The 20,355-nt window shown below is 49.0% G+C and overlaps 1 protein-coding gene across 2 annotated transcripts in view; it reads right to left on the bottom strand.

Annotated features, from left to right (window-relative positions):
- Window positions 1–20,090, bottom strand: part of C17H11orf24 (chromosome 17 C11orf24 homolog) — a 32,806-nt gene extending 12,716 nt beyond the window's left edge. The window contains exons 1-2 of one of the 2 annotated variants that reach the window (XM_059825946.1): window positions 20,055–20,090; window positions 19,208–19,333 (exon numbers count right to left, since the gene is read on the bottom strand). The gene's annotated coding sequence lies outside the window, so the exon portion shown is untranslated. Of the gene's footprint in view, window positions 1–14,541; window positions 14,560–19,207; window positions 19,334–20,054 lie in introns of those variants that run through there. The other variant, XM_059825947.1, reaches the window with a different exon arrangement.
- Window positions 20,091–20,355: the final 265 nt, after the last annotated feature.

The following is a 20,355-nucleotide window of genomic DNA, read 5'->3' as shown; positions in this document are numbered from 1 at the left end:
ATAACTTTGAGTCAACAACTGAATGACTGATGACTTTGCAATGTACACACACATGCAGAGGGCATTGCTTGCTGGGTTTCAGCAGCGTTCCTCCCTTCTTGCTGATCTCCCTGTGCTCGAGGCAAGGAATTTGTGCAAAGAAAAAGATAAATTCAAAGCATTATTTCAAGCAGCACTGATTGGGGGGGGATGTTGCGAGAGCAAAGTGAAGCCCCTTGCCTCCACGCCCTTCCAGCCAACCTCAGTTGCTCCTGGTTAAGCAGCTGCAGGGTGCACGCAGCGACTGCAACCGAGGCGAAAGGAGAGATGTAGAACTAGACAAAAAAACCACGGAACGAGGGAGTGCGCTTGTTAGAGATCACAGGTACAAAGCGAGCAAAGCAAACCATTCAGGGCAACACATGCTCCTTCGAGCTGTGATCGAAGAGCCAGCAGACACTGCCCCAAAATTCATCCTTACAAGCGTGAACGGACTAGGCGTGAGATAGGGTCAAAGAGCTGCAAAGAAATCTTCTGTCCTCAGTATAACAGCAAAGCGGGGAAAACAAGAGTGGAATACCTTTTTCAGACAACGATGCTATCTCCCATCTAACTGAGGAGACATACGGCCTGGCTTCAACTTGCAATCGCTGCTAAACACTTCATGTGTTGTCAGCTCTCAAAGCAAGTGCTATATTTCACTCTTTAGAAAAACAGAATTAAACCCGATTTTGCTAAGGGAAGACAAGTGAATCTCATTTTGTGAAGCGAGGCTAGAGCGCAGGAGGCAGGGAATCTGTGCTGCAATCTCGAGAAGCATTTGGCTTCCCAAGCTTCTCTCCCAAGGCTGAAGTTGCACACGCGGATGGGTCTGGAGACAGAAGGGGCAGCGCCCGGGCGCATGAGGCCGACCCACTGTCAGCTGAGCATGACCAGATGAAGTTATAACATTCTCTGAACAGCAGCTTTAGAGCCAATACGTTCCCTTGGCTCCCGAACAAGGTTAATGACATTACCAAGCTGTTTCTACAAAGTGTCACTTGCTGTCAACAACGAAGGACGAACTGAACAGAGGCTGTGAAGCAGAGAAGCATTAGAGATTACAGGGGAGGAAATACATTACTAGGTCCCTGGTCTGGACACAGTTCCTTTGACTTCCCAAGATGCCTGCACAGCGTGAAGCGTTCCCACTTCTTTAGAAAATCCAGGATACAATGGTCAAAGGTCTATCTGCTGCCCCAATACAGGCTCTCAATACCCCCACCATTTCCAGTATTAACAAAACACTCCTCTGGGAGGATGACTGAGGTGGGACGTGCACAGTTCCATACTTTCAGAGGGAGTTTTGAAGGAAAATGTGCCTAGAAATCACTGAGTCTTATCTCATGGACACATCGGCCAGGCTAGGATGGTGACCAACAAGCTGGACCTGATAAACACCTGGGGCTGACATGAGGCCGGCAGAGCATTCGAGGCTGATCTGCTGCAAAAGTAGGACACAAGTTACACATGCTCCAAAATGCGATTCAGAGAAGAAACGTTGCCAGCTCAGGTCCAGAAGAACATCACTTATATTCCTTCTCCTACCACACAACTTCTTCAGAGCGTAACGCCGCACAGCTGGCCGTGCATTACGGAAGAGCTGGCACATCCCTCCACATCACACCGGAATCTGTTAAGAACAACAGCCCAATAAGCAAACACATTTTCATTAGGCAGTCGTAAAGTTATACATCTTCTCCTCCCCTAAATATAAACCATCTCCTCCAGTTTGTAGTGTAGTCCCCATCGATGGCTGAATCTCCTGTCCATCTGCAGGACACACAACCCACAGGGAATCACAGAATCACTAAGGTTGGAAAAGACCTGTAAGACCATCAAGTCCAACCACCAACCCAACCCCACCATTCCCACTCAACCATGTCCCATAGTGCCACGTCCACACGTTCCTTGAACACCTCCAGGGATGGTGACTCCACCACCTCAAGGTGGAAGTGACTGCGATGCCTGCACCAGCATCTGCAAGCTTCAGGGAATGAGCCAAAAGATGCCAGCAGCTGCAAACGATGAAGTCAGAAGAACAGAGACAGCATCCTTACTCAGTACACCCAACACAACCTCTAGATTCGCATTTGACCAACTTAGATGGGAGCTACTAAGCCAGAGAGCAAGGAATAAGCCAATGTCACTGAGTAGACAGCCTCTGAGAAGACTGCTGCATCCTCTGGAAGACCGGTCTGGAAATGGTGCTTTTAAAAAGAAGTTTGCAGCTGCAGAAGTATTTCTCCGGCTGCCACATATTACCCTCTGCAAGAAAATTCTGCTCGTAAATGGCCAAACACAATAGATCAGGACTTTCAAGACACTCTGCATGAACAGAACAAACACCTTAAAGTCTCTTTCAAAGAGGTGGAGCGCCAAGTTTTGCTGAGAAACTCTGTGGTCACACTTGGACTTGGCCGACACATGAAACTTTCACATGTATAAAGCACTTCAGGCTCCCCGCTGAGAAAGGCACGTTACGCTACGCAGGGCCAAGGCTGTGCAAAGCTCACGAGGAACAGCGGCTCTGCAAGGTCAACACCGCCACGCTCCCACAACAGGAATGGAAAGCCATTTCCATGCATGGGGTGGATTAATCGCAGGCTCTGAAGAGCAGACCTCATTCACGCAGATATTAAAGTGCTGTATCCTTCAGGTTCAAGATTTTCAGCAACTTGCTCAATCTTCCTTTCCCGACCAGGAGCCCGGAGTGGGAGGCTTTAGTGGTTAGAGCCCACGTCTGCAGTGACACAACCCGAGCTCAGGCTCCTTTCCCGCTTCCAGCCTCCTCTGGAAGTGATGCAGGGCTACGGATTCACAATCCTTGGCACATTTAGCTGCAGTGAGTTTTGTAGGTAGTTTGGTTTTTTTGGAGGGGTTAGTTTTGAGTATTACCAGCTTTACCCATCTCCATCTTTCTGTGCCTCGCTTCCCCACCCATATTCCTCTCTCAGGGCACAAGGCAGGCAGCTTATGCATTTGTTACCCCACTAAGAGCCCACGCTGGTGCCATCGGCGCGTCGCGGCCACCACGCTTTGCCTCTGAGAAAATAAATGTTAAATCCCAACATCAGCATCACCCATCCATCACCCTTTCTCACCCGTATTAGTGCCATGTTTTGCAGGTCAGATGGTGAGAAGTACTACTCAGCGTGACACTTCTGTGAAAAACAACCAGCCAGCTATTTCATTTAGGACAATGGGGCTTGTTTTGGAATATCTGAAACAATCCAGTTTTAAAATAAAGAAAAATGATCTGCCAAAGGCTAACGGCATAAAGCTGTGTCTGGACAATAAATCTGTCAACAAAAGTACCTCCAAGCAATAAAAACATGCACTATGGCTCAACTGCAACCTTCCCTGGTCTGATCTGCACCCGAAGCAGCCAGCAAATTTTCAGACATGCTGTTGTCTCATGGGAACAGAAGATGACACGCAGGGCAATCCATACCACGTGTTTCAAATCAAACAGCTTTCAACAAGACCCTCAAAGGAACCATCCCAGTGGGCTCCCGCACGAACTCTGCAGCCACCGAGCTAATACAGAGCAAAGGAGATCAAGAAGGGTAAAAGGCAAGCTCATGGTTTTGGTTTCTCTAAGTGCCTGCAGAAGCAGGTACTCTGCAGCACGGGTGTTTCATGCTTGCTGAGAGATGGCATTAGAGGCTAGAAGCAGCACAGCGCATGTGCACAGGGATAAATTGCGCCTGAGGTGCTATTAAATTCAAAACTGCCAAGTCCGGAGCTAACAGAGACTTAAACAAGCAGCGAATTCAGCCTGAAGGTACAATGAACCAAGTGTTACTTTTGGAGCAAATAAAACTGCCAATGCGTTAAAGTCTGCTCACCCACCCACCTCCCGCCCCGCAGAATTTTACCGCAGTCAGCAATTCCTGGCAATACAGGTCAGGTTAAATTTCACTCAAGTTGACAGTTTCAATGCTATCTTTCACTCCAGATATTTTGGAGAATCATTATGCTCCTCTATAGGTTCAAGTAGCTGTAATATTAATTTTAGGGGTGTAGAAAGAGAGGACACGTCTCCAGCCAGAACACAAGGTTCTGCAAGTTTGCTCAGGAATTTAAGCCTGTGCGTGGTTTTCAGCAAGGTGATGCCCAGTGGCGATGGCACCCCATGTTACAAAAGCATCAGGCTTTGGGGAGCTCAGAAACGGAGAAGAAAGTTCAGACTGGAAACAGCGAAAACATGGTCCCAGTGCAACGACGGAAGGGGAACTTCTGCTCGGTGCTAAAAGAAATGGAAGGAAGGAAAGCATTTTTGGCTATTGCTGCTTTCCGCAAGGAAGTAGGGTCTTTGTGCATCCTGAAAGATGGGGAATAAAAAAAATTTTTTAAACATATATAGCAAGAAACATGCACCTCCACCTCCGGTTATCCTCACGAGCAAAACAACCTGAAGGCTTCTAGATTATAGGAGGTTTCTTCTTTTTAAGCTAACAACTCTGGTTAAAAAACAAAGGTCGCTTTAGATGGAAGGTCTGCCAGGTGACATGCAGCAAAAAGACATTCCAGCTTATCACAATGCAATATGATCATGGGGAGCTTTTCACCGTACATATGTTAGCACAAATCAAAAGATTCTTCCCAAACTCTCCAATTTATAGCAATACCAAATGAAGGTTGCTGGCACATGCCTCCCTGCTTTGTGATTTTGACAGCTTGAAAGATGTGGAAATCACAGGGCAGGGTGGGTGGGGAAGCTTAGCCAAGGCTATTTTTTCCAAACAAAGAGAGAATCAAATGCAGTAGCACAGCTCTCCTCATCCTTGCTGGCCTTCCTGTGGTAGGTTCTTCATAGCCAGTAAGTCTTCAAGTCATGCACCAACCTGAATTTCACAGAATCACAGAATCATTAAGGTTGGAAAAGACCTGTAAGATCATCAAGTCCAACCATCAACCCAACACCACCATGCCCACTCAACCATGTCCCACAGTGCCACGTCCACACGTTTTTTGAACACCTCCAGGGATGGTGACTCCACCACCTCCCTGGGCAGCCTCCTCCAATGCTTCACCACTCTCTCAGTGAAGACATTTTTCCTAATATCCAGCCTGAACCTCCCCTGGCGCAACTTGAGGCCATTTCCTCTTGTCCTATCACTTGTCACTTGGGAGAAGAGACCAACACCCACCTCACCACAACCCCCTTTCAGGTAGTTGCAGAGAGCGATGAGGTCTCCCCTCAGCCTCCTCTTCTCCAGACTGAACAACCCCAGCTCCCTCAGCCGCTCCTCATCAGACTTGTGCTCCAGACCCCTCACCAGCTTCGTCGCCCTTCTCTGGACACGCTCCAGCACCTCAATGTCCTTCTTGGAGTGGGGGGCCCAACACTGAACACAGCATTCGAGGTGCGGCCTCACCAGCGCCGAGTACAGGGGCACGATCACCTCCCTACTCCTGCTGCCACACTGTTTCTGATACAGGCCAGGATGCTGTTGGCCTTCTTGGCCACCTGGGCACACTGCTGGCTCATCTTCAGCCGGCTGTCAATCAACACCCCCAGGTCCTTTTCCACCGGGCAGCTTTCCAGCCACTCGTCCCCAAGCCTGTAGCGTTTAAACCTATGAGTCGTCAGAACCAAGAAGAAAAACATCCTTCCCTCTCCTCACTCTCACGGATGTCCATGGCTGCCAAGACAGCCTCTGTAGAAGGGCTTCAGCCCAGCTCTTGGGTCTCATCTCCTATGTGGCAACAGGGCAGCGGCTGTGCTCTCCTTCCTCATTCCAAGTTCCCTCTTTTCAGTTTCAGAGGAACTCATTTAACTTTTGAGTCCTGATGCTAACTGATTAATAGGTCAAAGTAAAATAAGCTTGGTTTGAGCCCCTCAATGCTTTCCCAGCACAAATGTCTCTGTACAAGAAGACATGGAACAGGGTCTGCACAGGCAGTAGCAGGTTCTTCCTAACCTTTCTGAGCTTGATATGCAAGGTGTCTATCTATCTGTAGGCTGCTGACGCTGCTAACGAGGACTCCAAAACTATTCCATAGGTTTACCTGAATTCCACGGGCATCTACAGTCAGCAAAGCAGCTCACCAAGAGAGATTACAACTACCACAAACATCAGTTCAACTCATGCCAAAGACATGGAAGTGAAAAACTGCATGTTTTCCCATAACCTCTCTCATGTTCTGTATTTTACTGGACAGATGGGGTCTGAATATTTTCTGAAGCACTCTTGGATGCCTCCGTGCTTATCTCAGTCTTCAATCTTTGCTCAGCAGTATAGCAACAGAATATGGAAAAAACAAAGTTGAAACCTCTCTCTCAACTTGTAACACAGGAACTCGAAACAAAAACAAGAGGTTATTATTACTCCTCCAGAAGTTGTGACCTAAAAGCAGCAGTACAGCCTGAACCCATTAGAAACTTCTGGCTACTGGTTTTATGCCAAAGATGCTCTGATCCTCTAACAAGGGGAACGGTGAACTAGAAAAGCCAAAATACCAACAAGATCAGCCCACCCTGGTCCAAAGATGAGCTCAGCATACACTAATTATCTAGGTCAAGAGACTGCCTGGGGGAGGTTGTCCAAGCACAGGCAACAAAAACAAGAATAAGGACAAACATGCGAAAGCCACACTACAAGTAGTAACTCTTACCGCTCGCTTCGGGACACAGGATGGTGTTTTGAAGACTTCGGCTCCAACGTAATCCAATACAAACCTGTGTGATATCATTAGATCGCAGCAGAGCACGATTACAGGTCAGGAATCAACAGGTGGAATGGGCTGTGACTGAACGAAATCAGATACAAAGCAAAAGACATGCCAAGAATTAAATAATTCACACTTGAATGGACATGCACGTCCTGCCTACCAAACCCCACCTTTTGCTCCAAATCCAGTTTGCTGCTAGAGTCCCTGCAAGACCGGAATGAGAAAAGACTGGAAATGCAGAAGAACAAGGACCCAGGTAGCCAACACCGAGGTACAACACTTCTTCAGCCTCATCCTTTAAAGCAAGTTTAGGATCCTCAGAACTAGACATGAGACAAACAAGTCCAACTTGCGGGCTGGAAAGTCCCATCAGCTGGTTCGACTACTCACGAAGCAGCGGTAAATCGCACCAGTAAACTGCACCAGCTTAGAGCCTGATACACAAGGTGAACTGGCACCAATTCTGCTTTCCTTGAAAGCTCCAATTTTTAGCAAATCAAGAACTGCCCCAGAAGCAGCAGAGTCATCCGTACAGAAGGACAGGAATCTCAGAGTGACATAATGCATGCTCTGGCATGATAACTGCCAACTACTAGGAAGTGTGTTTGCTTCTTAAAACCACCCAGAAACCTGAAAGTTTCCAAAGGAGATCAGAGAAAAATCCAGAGCTATCTTGTAAGTGGCTGCACGGGTCAGAGGACCAGCAGTCTCCTCCTCAGGATCCCTCTCTATTCTGGGTCAGTTTAGTGGAGAACCAGCGTCTTCTCAGGACTTGAGGGAGAAAGGTCCTTTGTGGAAGGCTGTGGCCATCTCAGTAAGAAGCTGGAAGAGCAACTTCCCAAGTTGTTTATGGTAAATCTAATGCCAATGCTCACTTCCAAAAGGCCAAAAATTAAAGAGGCAGAGAAAGTTAGCTCCCCTAGCATTAGAGCACGGCTGGGCCAGGTGCCCTGGCAAGGCAGTATGAAGGACGACTGCAGCTGATGCCAGGTTTTCACCTTCTTCGTTAACAACCGGTGAGCATCAGGCTTCAGCCACCAACCTTCAAACATAAATGAACAAAAAAAAGAAAGATTTCCACTGGATGTTGGGCAACAACCCTCAGCGCTTCCAAGCTCTCCTCTAATTCCAAAGTTTACTTTTTTTTTTTTTAAACAAACTCTGAAGCACCTTTTTAAAAGAGGTACTTTGGCCTTTCACACAGAAATCTGTCTTTAGGCTTATAAGGCAAAAGCCAACAGAGCAAATCTCAATCTAGCCAGGATTAAGTCTTACAAAACCTGTCACGGTACTAAAAAAAGATGCATTTGCTTTTAATGGAGAACAGACTTGGCACGCTCCGCTTTATGGAAGAATCAGCTCCAACCAGGACACTGCGATAGTACCTCTCTGAGACCAGAAGCTATGACCGAGTTGCGTGCCTTGTTATCTAGCATGGTTAGCCTGCACCTAAAGCCAGCGATAAGCTTTAGTTAGCATCAACGAAACATTTGCACAATCTGTTCTTGGCTACGGAACATTTACCTATTTAGCAAAAGCATGAGATAACCTGAAAACACAGCTCTAAGCCTGACGACACTGTATCAGACACCTTTTCATCAGCAGAAAGTACATAAATCATTATCCCAATGTTGGTAACCATGAGGACTTCAGAAAGCAGAGTGCAGACGATATTCAGGTCAACCACCATGGAGAAGAAGGGTTCTCCATCAGAAAAGGCTCTGCTCCAGGTCCAGGGTCCCAGTTCAGAGCAATGATGATGGAGAAGGACAGGGAGCATGAGCTTCAGCAGAGCAAGGAGACACCATCTCCATCTCAAACAACGCAAGCACCCACAGGAGGGTTTAGCAAAGCTGTTATAACAGCTCACACTTCCAACTCACTGATTTTCCTGCGAGCCTGGCTGTGACTGAACAGACAAGTACTTTTGGCATTCAGTGGAAGGATCTTCACGAGTTTCATTTGCAAGTGTGGAGAAATTAAAGGCTTCCTCTGCCCTAGAAAGCAGCGCTTCTGCCTCCACCAGCTTCCCAACAAAATCCAGCTGCTGTCTCAGCACTCAGCTTCTTGGGCATCTGAGCCACTTTCCAGGGGGGCACTTGCACTTCAATTGCCCGAAATCATATCATGACGTAAATCTACCCAAGCAAATAACGGAGCTGAAAAAGTGCCCTGCAGTGAGGATTAGATGTTCGCAGCATGGGTTGGAGTGTTTTGCAGTTGTTTCTTGTTTTGGGTTTGATTTGTGGTTTTTTTTTTTTTATGACAGCCATTTGAAGAGGAATTACGTGTCAAATTTTGCTTAGCAAATCCTCTAGCACTGATAGGCCAAGACAGAAAACTCTCTCTTCTCTCATATTAATGTCTACAACACCAAACAATCCCTAACCACTTAAACTGCATGCCTGCCATTTCAGTCTTTGATTTTTAAAGGTGCTCCACATTTCCTTCATCTCCCTCCGGCAATAACTTTCCTAGAGACATGAGAAAAATACTGAAATAAATTTGTACATGTACTTTATTTACAAATTCTCTCCTTCATCCAGACATCCTTTAGGCAGATGAATCACCATATGAAATCCAGTGTTACGGCTGTATGTTCATTGGATGGCATTTGCTGTATCTTGCTCAGAAGCAAGAGTAACTGTGAATGCTTGAGCACACTGTGGGGTATACCTAATCAATCACAGTTTTGGAGCATGGATTTTAACTCCAGAAGGAACCTCTGCAGGTGTAATCTTACTGATTTCAATATGGTTCCGCAAACAAATTTGTTCCAAGACATGCAATAACCTAAGAGCTTATTTAGCAGAAGGGTTTGCAGTTTTTGGCCAACTCCCAGGGGACAGCTTGCCCACTCCACCGATTGCATTACATCTGTTTCCACTTTCAGAGGGGTCAAAGACCAAGCGAAAAACATACCACCCAGAAAGAACAGCTTGCTAATATTGCCAAAACCTGCAGGGGGAAAAAAAAAAAGCGCAACCAAAACCCCCAAAACCCCCCACCTCAACAGCATTTTCTGTTTATATTTTATTCTAAAACTCTCTTTCATTCAGATATTCCTTATGAGGATGGGTGACCAGCACTAGAAATCCACTTCTGTTACAGCTGTTTATTCACCAAATGCATTTCATTGCATCAACACATATCCAGCTTCTAGACATTACAAGATTTTCAAAGCCTAGACATCCTTGCTCCCTTTGCAATGGACAGAAGAGCAACAAACGGGAATCTATGAATACACCGGATCCAGTCAAAAGCTGTTTGCTAAATAGAAAACAAACCCAATTCCCATGCTTTTGCTTTTCAAGTCAGCTGGTAACAAAAGCCATCTGCATTACGGTTCCATCCAGGCCACGTGCTTCTCAAACTCAAGCAGCAAGTGTCCCTGAGGAATGTTATCAGCTGTTTCCATGTCAGCGTATCTGCCTTAGGCAGCCATTCTTCAAACACACAAAGCATGTGTTTAACTTTATACGCGAGAGTAAGTCTAGCAGAACTAGCGGAACCTGCGACCTGCATAAAATTAAGCCACGTAACCACTGGCAGGCTCATGACACTGCATTCCCCCGCTGGCTTCGCTGCCCAAAATGTGCCCACTAGAGCCACGCATACCCCAGCTGCCGTCGGTGATGCATCTCAGCCAAAGCACATGCCCACTCCAGCCATCTCAGAGATGGTGACTGCAGCCAGAACACATGGATCCTGCCATATCTACAAGGCAAATATAAAACTGTTGGCCATCCCTTGAAAAACACCGTCATAGATGAAGATGTAATTGTTCTTGGTGTCAATTGTCACCTGGCTTCATGGCTTCAGCAAGAGTCAACACAGCTTTTGCAGCAGGAAATTATCTTTCATATCTAAAAATCTTTGAGGCTATTCATTACACGTGGATTTGTATAAAGGTTTTGGTGAGGCACCTTTTCAAAGTTCTAATGCAAACTAAGATGCTTTTGACTACAAAGAAAGGCTTTTGCACGGACTGATAACTGATTAGAATAGGAAACAAAGAGCCAGAAGAAGTAGGTTTTCGAGGACAAGTGGCCACCAGTGAAGTTCCACAGATCTGTGCTGGGGCTTCTGCTATTCAACGCACGCAAAAGATTTGAAGAGAAAGGGAACAGTGGGAGGATATTGGCTTTTAACTGAACTGCCAGAGGGTCTCATGATACCAGGTGTCGGGAATGATGTCTCTCTCCAACACTACCGATCACTGTTGAAGACAATACTGTACTACACAGACCTCTGCTTCTACCTCATGCAGGTAGTCTCATGCACTTAAGGTCCGCTACCATGGCACAATAAGCTGAGCGATGAACAAGTCCTACAGCTCTTACTGACCGAATGTCCACTGCACTGTTTTTAATAAAGGCCCAGAAGCAGTGGTGTGGACGTACAGTTCAACTGACAAAGGCCAGAAGCTCTTCTAGAGACACGGGAACCTACGCACCATGCAAACTAAGTTTATTTTGCACTGGGTAGCTTGGCCAGAGTTACGACTTCCAGTTAGACATTAAAGAAGCCCTCTGCACAATTTTCGCAGAATCACAGGCTGGTTGAGGTTGGAAGGGACCTCTGGAGGTCATCTGGTCCAATGCCCCTGCTCAAGCAGGTCCATCTATGGCCACTTGCCCGGAACCGTGTCCAGATGGCTTTTCAGTATCCCCAAGGATGGAGACTCCACAACCTTCCTGGGCAACCTGGGCCAGGGCACAGTCACCCGCACAGTGAGAAAGTGTTTCCTGATGTTTAGAGGGAACCTCCGGTGTTTCAGTTTTTGCCCGTTGCCTTCGGTCCTGTCACTGGGCACCATGGAAAAGAAAACTCAAAAGAGCACTCTCCCTTCACGTATTTATATACATTGATAAGATCCCCCTGAGCCTTCTGTTCTCCAGGCTGAGCAGTCCCAGCTCTCTCAGCCTTTCCTCATAGGAGAGTTTCCCAGAACAGAAGTCACAACACCAATTCAAGAACAGAAGCCTCTACAAACTTAGAGATGAAGGACAGTTCATATGGACCGCACTAATGGCCACATGATATGGCTTAATGCACTGTCAGGAAGAACTGTCACCTTCAAGGGCATATGCCCCATCTCACTATCAGGTGAGAGGTGGTCCTCAGCCATAGCACTTCAGAGTCACAGAATGACGGGGGTTGGAAGGGACCTCTGGAAATCATCCAGTCCAACCCCCCGCCAGAGCAGGGTCACCCAGAGCAGGTTGCACAGGAACGCGTCCAGGCGAGTTTGGAATATCTCCAGAGAAGGAGACTCCACAGCCTCTCTGGGAGCTTCTTCCAGTGCTCTGCCACCCTCAAAGCAAAGAAGTTCCTCCTCAGGTTTAGGTGGAACTTCCTACATCCAAGTTTGTGCCCGTTACCTCTCATCCTGTCACTGGGCACCACTGAAAAAAGACTGGCCCCATCCTCCTGGCACCCACCCCTTTGGTGTTTATACGCATTGACAAGAACCCCCCTCAGTCTTCTCTTCTCCAGACTGAAAAGACCCAAGTCCCTCAGCCTTTCCTCCTAAGAAAGATGTCCCAGTCCCCTCATCATCTTCGTAGCCCTTTGCTGTCCCCTCTCCAGCAGCTCCCCATCCTTCTTGAACCGGGCAGCCCAGAACTGGACACAGGACTCCAGATGCCGCCTCACCAGGGCAGAGTAGAGGGGGAGGATAACCTCCCTCGCCCTGCTCGCCACACTCTTCCTGATGCACCCCAGGATGCCATCGGCCTTCTGGGCCCCAAGGGCACACTGCTGGCTCATGGTCATCCTGTTGTCCCCCCGGACTCCCAGGTCCCTTTCCACAGAGCTGCTCTCCAGCAGGTCGGCCCCGCACCTCTACTGATCCATGGGGTTACTCCTCCCCAGGTGCAGTACCCTGCACTTGCCTTTGTTGAATTTCAGAAGGTTCCTCTCTGCCCAACAATCCAGCCTGTCCAGGTCACGCTGAACGGCAGCGCAGCCTTCCGGTGTGTCCGCCACTCCTCCCAGTTTTGTGTCAGCAGCAAACTTGCCGAGGGCATGCTCTACCCCTTCATCCAGGTCATTGTTCCTAAAGGAGCTCTGCATAGCAGAACCACGTTGAGACAACGCAAGAGCTACCGCTCTTGCAAACAAGGCCATTTCCAGGCACGGAAAGCATCCGAGACACATCAGACTTAGTAGTTCTACATCAGCCTAAGCAAATATTGTAAAGACACTACATCATCGGTATCATGAACCAAGGAAGATACCGTGACTATCCCACAAAAGCCTCGCCAATAAAAAGGAACTGGAAAGATTAAATAGATTTTGCACATTTTGTAAAGCTGTACATAATCAGAATTCATTAACAAAAAGGATTAGTGACCAAAAAACGCTTGAGGAGGGAGCGTGTTTGCTCTTTTCAAAGCTGGTCTCAAGGTTTCACACTCAGACCAGCTGCTCATGCCAACAGTCCCAGCACTTTCCGTCCTGCTCATGAATGAGAGATTTTCTGAACAAGATTTTTTTTTAAAAAAAAACCTATGTACAGAATGTTTTCTTTTAAAGGAGGGAAGCACATTGCCCCTTTTTTAAGCCTCATCAGGTCAAAGAGTGTTAGAAACCCACACGAAGATTCACAGAAGTTGCTGTGAAATCCTGGCGACAACATCCTCTTCCCAGATCAGCTAGGATACAAAGAGCTTTAGAAATGGGAAGAAATGATAACTTAAAAGAAAACTGGTCTCAGCAGGAAAAAACCCTTGATCAGCAGAGCCGAGAAAGGCAGAAAAAAAATGTTCATAGCAATACTTATTGTTTATTAAGTTAACAATTAGACTAGCATCCGTTTACTGCGGCTAGAGGTCTAGGGAGTAAGTGCTCTTCGCTTGGACATGGAGAATTTCAATTTACCACCGGGCATTTCTCACCCATCAGAAACTCCCACCCTTAACAAGCCAATCTCCTGTTTATCTTATGGCAAAAAAAAATAATAGAGAACTTCTTTTCCACCATGCTCTCCTTTTTTTAATTAGATATGGGAACTTAAGTCCAGATGCTACTGCCAGCAAAAAGACACGCTGATGATGTAAAGCTTCATCAAAAGGATGATGATGTAAAGGAGCTTTGCTGACGCAAATACACCAGCCCAACCTCTGTAACACGGGTCAGTCCATAGCACGACAGGGCATCAGTTCGAAAGAGCAGAGCGTAGGTGAGAGAGACCAACCCTCCCTTACCTCACAGGGTGGAAAAAGAGGCGTGAGAAGCCATTTGTGTATAGCTATAGGAGGAACTGGTCAGAGCTGGAAATGAAAATCAAGTCTCTCGAAATCCAGCTTAGTACACGAGCTACAAGACAGTCTGCTTTTCCTGGGAAAGCATATATTTGCTAAGAGAGTCATTAAAAGCATCTCAGGAACATCCAGAAATACCTGCTGTGGGGTTTGTCTTTCCTGAAGGAGAGGGGGAAGAGGAGCGTTCCTCTAACAACATACATGACCGCATACAAATCAAAAATAGTCAATAGTAGGATTCAGGGCATGCTGTACGTTGAGAAATGAGGAAGAGGTAGCACAAACGCTGAAGTGGCCTCCTCTCCAGTTAATGGCTTGCTTGATCTTAAATGGATCCCCAATATTTCCCTTCAACCCGTTTGCATTCGTAACACTTCTACTTGTATTCCCCGTTCTTCAATTTATTCCCAATTCATGAACAGGGATGAATTTTGCCCTCACCCATCCGCACGGTCTCAGTTCCTGCTGACTTCTACAACATTTCCCTCTACTAATGGGCTTATTTCACAACAGTTTTGAATCTGTCCAGAGGGAGCAAAAGAAAAATAAAATAATTTTGAGTGTAGAAACTTACCAGGCAAACAGTTGTAACTGTTTTCTTGCTGTCAGGAATTATTGCGCCTTTAGGGGAAGCAAAAGCCAATAAAAGCCTGGATACAGTAGGACTACAGCTGAAAGCACAGAAGAAAAACAAATGTGCAAAATATTATTGTACGCAACCAGAGAGCCACTTCTTTGAGACTGTCAAAGCATTTTCACAAAGAGATGGAAAAGTGGAAAGGTTTATCCTGCTTTCTAATACAGAGAAGTCAAACAAAGAAAGAAAGAGAAGACGACTCAGCAAAAGAACATTCTTAATCCTATTAAAATTAATGAGATTTCATTCTGGTCTCTACACACAAGTTGTATCAGGAGTTTAACTTAAGTGGATTTAAACTCAGATTTAGTTAAAGTGCTGCAAAGTCTCCCCAAGCCAAACAAATATAAATCCAACACAAATATACAAGCAAAATTCAATGCAAATTTCATCAAATCTTTTTTTTCTCCCCCCCGCCCCCCCTTCTTTTTTTTTAATAAAACAAATGTAAAACCAGTGCACCTTCTCTACCTGAAGTATCTGCTCAAGCGTTTTGCTGAACTATTGCTTAAGCAGTTCTCCAGGCCCGGCACCAAGTCAGCTGGAGCTGAGGGGTGGCAAACCCAACGCCCTCCGGGACAGGCAAAAGCGAGAGGGTCATCGTTAGCGGAAGCAGTGATGGTTGTGAAGAGGATTTGTTGAACGTCTCGATAAATAAAATAAATGGCCCCTGTACACAGACAACCTCCCCTTCCCTCTCTGCATACTTAGGGAATAACGGAGGTAGCTATGGGGGCTTGGACACTCCAGAGCCGCGTCCGCAGAGCACAGTTTAGTCCTTTAGGGGACACAGCTCAACTGAGACTCCCCAAGCAAAGGTGACAAGAGCTGTGGCGACATACGAATAATCCGGGCATGCGACTTCAACCCGCCCCAGCTGCGCCGACCTAGCTGCCTGCTCACACGGAGGACCCGGCTGGTTCCTCAAGCAAGTGCAAGACGTACAGATGGGCTGTGGGTCCTACCACACGCGTTGGGGGACGGTCCAGCTGGCTGCAAATAAACAAGTACCCATATCCCTGGCTCTCTGCCCTCCGTTCCTTTCCTCATACCACATTGTCCAACAAGAAAAAACAAACAAGCAAGCGCCCAATGTGCTTTCCAAATGGTTGACAAGTTATCATGTGAACCGAGAGGAAAGGACGTGATGGAAAATCCAGGCTCACACACTGTCATTCCAGAGATCTCACATTCTGCAAAGTGCATTTGAAGACTATCTCTCCCACCATGGCGAGGCAGCCATCGGGGATGGCGTTTCAGTCCGGTCCTGCCCGAGGACACTGCACAGCACCAACTTGGTGTCAGTGCAGTAGCACCCCCACCTCTCAGCACTGAAACCCCAGATCTGATCCTCGAGGCCAAGCCCACAATGGCAAAGAAAAACAAAGCCAGCAAAGGCAATGGAAGGCTGCCAGAAGTTTTGGCACCTACGCTGATCGACACTCAAAATTGCCCAGAGGATCACAGAAGAATCACAGAATCACTAAGGTTGGAAAAGACCTGTAAGACCATCAAGTCCAACCATCAACCCAACCCCACCATGCCCACTCAACCATGTCCCACAGTGCCACGTCCACACGTTCCTTGAACACCTCCAGGGATGGTGACTCCACCACCTCCCTGGGCAGCCTCTTCCAGTGCTTCACCACTCTCTCAATGAAGAAATTTTTCCTCATATCCAGCCTGAACCTCCCCTGGTGCAACTTGAGGCCATTTCCTCTTGTCCTATCACTTGTCACTTGGGAGAAGAGACCAACACCCACCTCACCACAACCCCCTTTCAGGTAGCTGTAGAGAGCGAAGGTAAAATGAGGAAACCTCATTTCAGTGATAATCATGATAATGGCACAGCAGAGGCATCAGCTAAATGCAAAGTTTCCACGAATACACCTAAAGAACCAAAGCAATGAGGAAGGCAGACGGCACAACACGAAGCAGCTGAGCGCTGCTCTACACACCAGCGAGGCGAGCGTGTGGTTCCACAGAGCATTAAAACCCCACTTCTGCAGTTCTTGCTGCTTGCTTTTGTTGGGTAAGTCGTTCACAGGAACGTGCAGCAATGTCCACGCAGACATTCCTTCAAGAAGGGGTTCCCCGTGCCACACTGGAGATACGTTCGCCTTTCCTGGATGAACTGCTGTACCACAGACACCCCGGGTGCCTCACCTGCATGGTGACCTCCTTGGATTGCCAGCAGTCAAAAACTGGGGGAGCTGCGAACAACCAGCACCCGCCCGCACTCATTTTCAGCATCGCTGCCGTCCCTGCGGCGCCAGCAGCACCCTTACACCCCAGCCGCCAACTCCCAAGACCCGCCGACTCCTACAAGTCTAAGCTGTAGAAAGGGAACCACAACTTCAGTCCAAAGGAGCAGAATTGGACACGAAGAACGAACGCGTTAAGCGCTTGCTGCGGTCTAGAGAGAAAGGGTTCAACCGCAGTTTACTCCACAGGACTTCTTGGCTTCCCACTCAACAAAGTCAACAGCCCTTCGGGAGTTCTTCCCAGACCCAGACGGGCTGGGTGTCATCGACAGGTGGGGTGTGACAAAGGATCACAGGCCAGGCGGGAAGCCGGGAAGGGAAGCAACCTTGCCAAGCACAGCATCAGATGGCACCCAGCCACGGCGCACGCCGTGGGGATATCGCCCTCCCCGTCCTTTTAAGCGTAGGAGGAAAAAAAGCCAGAGAGATCATCTAGTTTGGCTCCTGGCGCAGCATAAGCCATGGAGTTTCATCCAGCAATTACTGTGCCGGGGCGGGAAGGGTATCTCATCTACCGCACAAATGACCTTCGTACCAGCTCTGTGTTCGTAGGGATGAACACCTCCTTCCGAAAGGCATCCGACCCCAATTTAAACATTTCAAAGGGCAAATGGCCGGGGACTGTCAGGGCTGTGCGAGGGAGCCGTAGCGATGCCCAGCAGCTGAGGATCTACACGTAAGTGCCGGTGAATCGACTGCTTTTTCCTCCGGCTTTCCCAGTGTGTAATTGCTCTTGCTATCAGAAGTTTGTATCAAACACAAAGCAACAATTAAAGGGCAAGGATAAATCTAGAACAGACATTAGCAGTGCCTGAACACGCGTGGGGTCCAGCGATGAGAGCGGAAACAGGTCAGAGCAGATGGATCTGAGCACGGCTGTTCGGCACACGCATGCAGGCAGTGCAGAAGAGCTCCATATGGAGACGAGGGCTGCGAGGAAACGCACGCGTGTGCCACCCAGCCATCCCCGCCACCGCTCTGAGCCACGAGCCCACCATCACTCGGAACACGCACGTCAGCCAGGATGACGCAGCCGCTGCGATACACCTGGTTTGTGGGTACGCGGCGGAAGAGCGAGTTCATTCCTCCTACATCCAGGTCCCCCCATAATTTTTCACCGCAAATATGCTGGCGTAAACTCTCGCTGGACCTGCTTTACGGCACTTTCAGCTTATAAAACCGTGTTCAAGCATGGATGACGATACAGAGAACACGTGCTCGGTTAACACTGTGTGTCAGAGCGCGGGGAGACATCAGCAGAATTCTATTCTAAAAGGGAAAAAAGTTTTATCCATGCCTTTTAAAAAAACCCAGAAAGAGGCAAAAAACTCTACCCAAATAAATCAAATCTTCACGGTTTCTTCAAGCAAAGTTTCGGACATTTCCAGCATGCACCACTTTAAACAAACACCTCCGTTCCTTAACGTCCCTGAGACATTTTCCCTTGGAAACGGAGTCAGTCGCGTACAACTGCAAAAGTCAGCTACCACATTTAAAAGTAGCTACATGACCTAACCCTGTAATCCAGGGTATGCAGCCAGACATTTTACACACGTTATCGGGCCTTCAGCGTGGATGTTTTTCATCACTGAAGCTCGAAATTTCACCTGCAAATGACTCCCATCGCCTTTGAAAAGTCTGTGCCGGGAGACTTCCCTTAGAAGGCAGAGGCTGCAGGTTGCAGGGATGCGCCAATTCGAATTTCAATAGCAGATAACCAGATGCAAAGTCTGTTCGCTGGGCACATGGGTTTACAAATCCGGCAAGGAATTTGCAATTAAAACAAAAAATATAATCAAGATGTTTGCACCAAGGTGTTAAGAGGCACGTAGTCTGGAATTTCCCCCGCAAAAGTACTAAAACAATAGGTTGGGTATACATGTTATGCATATATAAACTAGAATCAAGCAGCAAACATGTACAACAAGCGCATTAGTCTGCTACGGACGTAAAAGCTAATAAAAATGGATAGATTCCTTCTAAACTAGCTGTTAAAAACGGATAGATTCCTTCTAAACTAGCCGTAACCACGTAAAGGACTGCATTAACATACATAGCAGCGGACGATGACGGCAGATAAGTAAGATTAAACAGAAATGCGGGCACAGAGAGACGCTACACCAGCGCGCATCTTCCAGCCCAGTTTTCAAAGCTAGCGATCAGCCGCAACCCCCCTGCGGCGCAACGGGGGCAAACGCTCGCTCCCCTGCGGCGCAACGGGGGCAAACGCTGGCTGTCGGGGAGTTCAGTACCCTCAGCAAGGCTGCGACTGGGCTGAAGGCGGAGAGGATTAGTATTTCTGTGGGTTTGTTCCTCCAGAAAGCAGTCGGCGAACTCACTTTATCAGGACGGAGGAGTGTCGTTGCATGACCGTGCCTGGCAGGGATTCAGCCAGCTAAGGCGGAGGGCGTCGAGGCACCCGACTCGCCGGGATCCCGCGAGAGGATTTTTCTTCTTTGCCAAGCCTAGAAGAGAAAGTTTGGGAGACGGCAGAGGGGAAAGTTAAAGGGATTCGCTGTAGTCACCAGAACGAGATCCGCTCCGACGGGAGATCCCCCCAGGACGCTGTGTCTGGGAGCTTGGCCCAAAAACGTTCACTGGATTCCGGCTGACGTCGCTCAGGTACAGCTGAACCCCCCCGAAAACCCTCGACGTGAGGTAGGAGGAGACGGAAAGGGTTTCGGTAGGACACCCCAGAGAGCAGACCCCCCCTTACCGAGGTAAAATCAATCGCACCCACTCGACGTTATTCAGTGGGACACACGACGTTGTCACCCACCCGCCAGGCCCCGCGCCAGGCCCAGGCCCAGCCCCGGGCTTCTGGGGGGGCCCCCGGGGCCCTGGAGGGGCCCCCGGGGTCAGGCGGCGCGTTCCCGGCCGGATCGCTCAGCTCCCGTCCCCGCCACGAAGCCGAGCTGCCGCCGCTGCCAGCCCCGGCCCGGTGCGCTGCGGGGGAGCCCCGGGCGAGCGCAAAGCGCCGCTTCCACCGTCGCTCCGGGGCCGGGGGGGAGCGACTGATTTGCGGTTTTATTGGCGACTTCCGTGGCACTTCACGGGAACGGCTGCCGAGCTCCTGCCCCCCCCCCCCCCCCCCCCCCCCCCCTCCAGGCCGCGGCCACCCGTCCCCGTCCCGCCCGCGGGCCGCACCGACACCCGCCCCCGGAGAGCCCCGGCCCCGCCGCTCACCCAGCCCGGCGTCCCCGCCGTCCCCCAGGCCCAGGCCGAGCCACCGCCCGCCCGCCCGCGCTCACGACGTGGCAGAGGCCGGCGGAGGGCACGGCCCCAGGGCGGCGGGGCGGAAGAGGCGCTTACCGAGACGGCGGCGGCGGAGGCGGCCGCTCGCCCGGCTCCGGCGCGGCCCCCCCGGGAACGAGAGGCGCCCGGCGCCCCGCCACATGCCACGGCCTCGCCCCGCCCCGGCCACGCCCCCTCCTGCTCGCATTGGCCCGTCCCCCTAGCGCCCCGCCCCTCCCGCCCCGGCCGCCCC

Source organism: Gavia stellata, chromosome 17 (genome assembly GCF_030936135.1).
Source record: "Gavia stellata isolate bGavSte3 chromosome 17, bGavSte3.hap2, whole genome shotgun sequence".
NCBI lineage: Eukaryota > Metazoa > Chordata > Aves > Gaviiformes > Gaviidae > Gavia > Gavia stellata.
The sequence above is the reverse complement of the archived record's forward strand: the minus strand, read 5'-3'. Positions and strand labels throughout refer to the sequence as shown.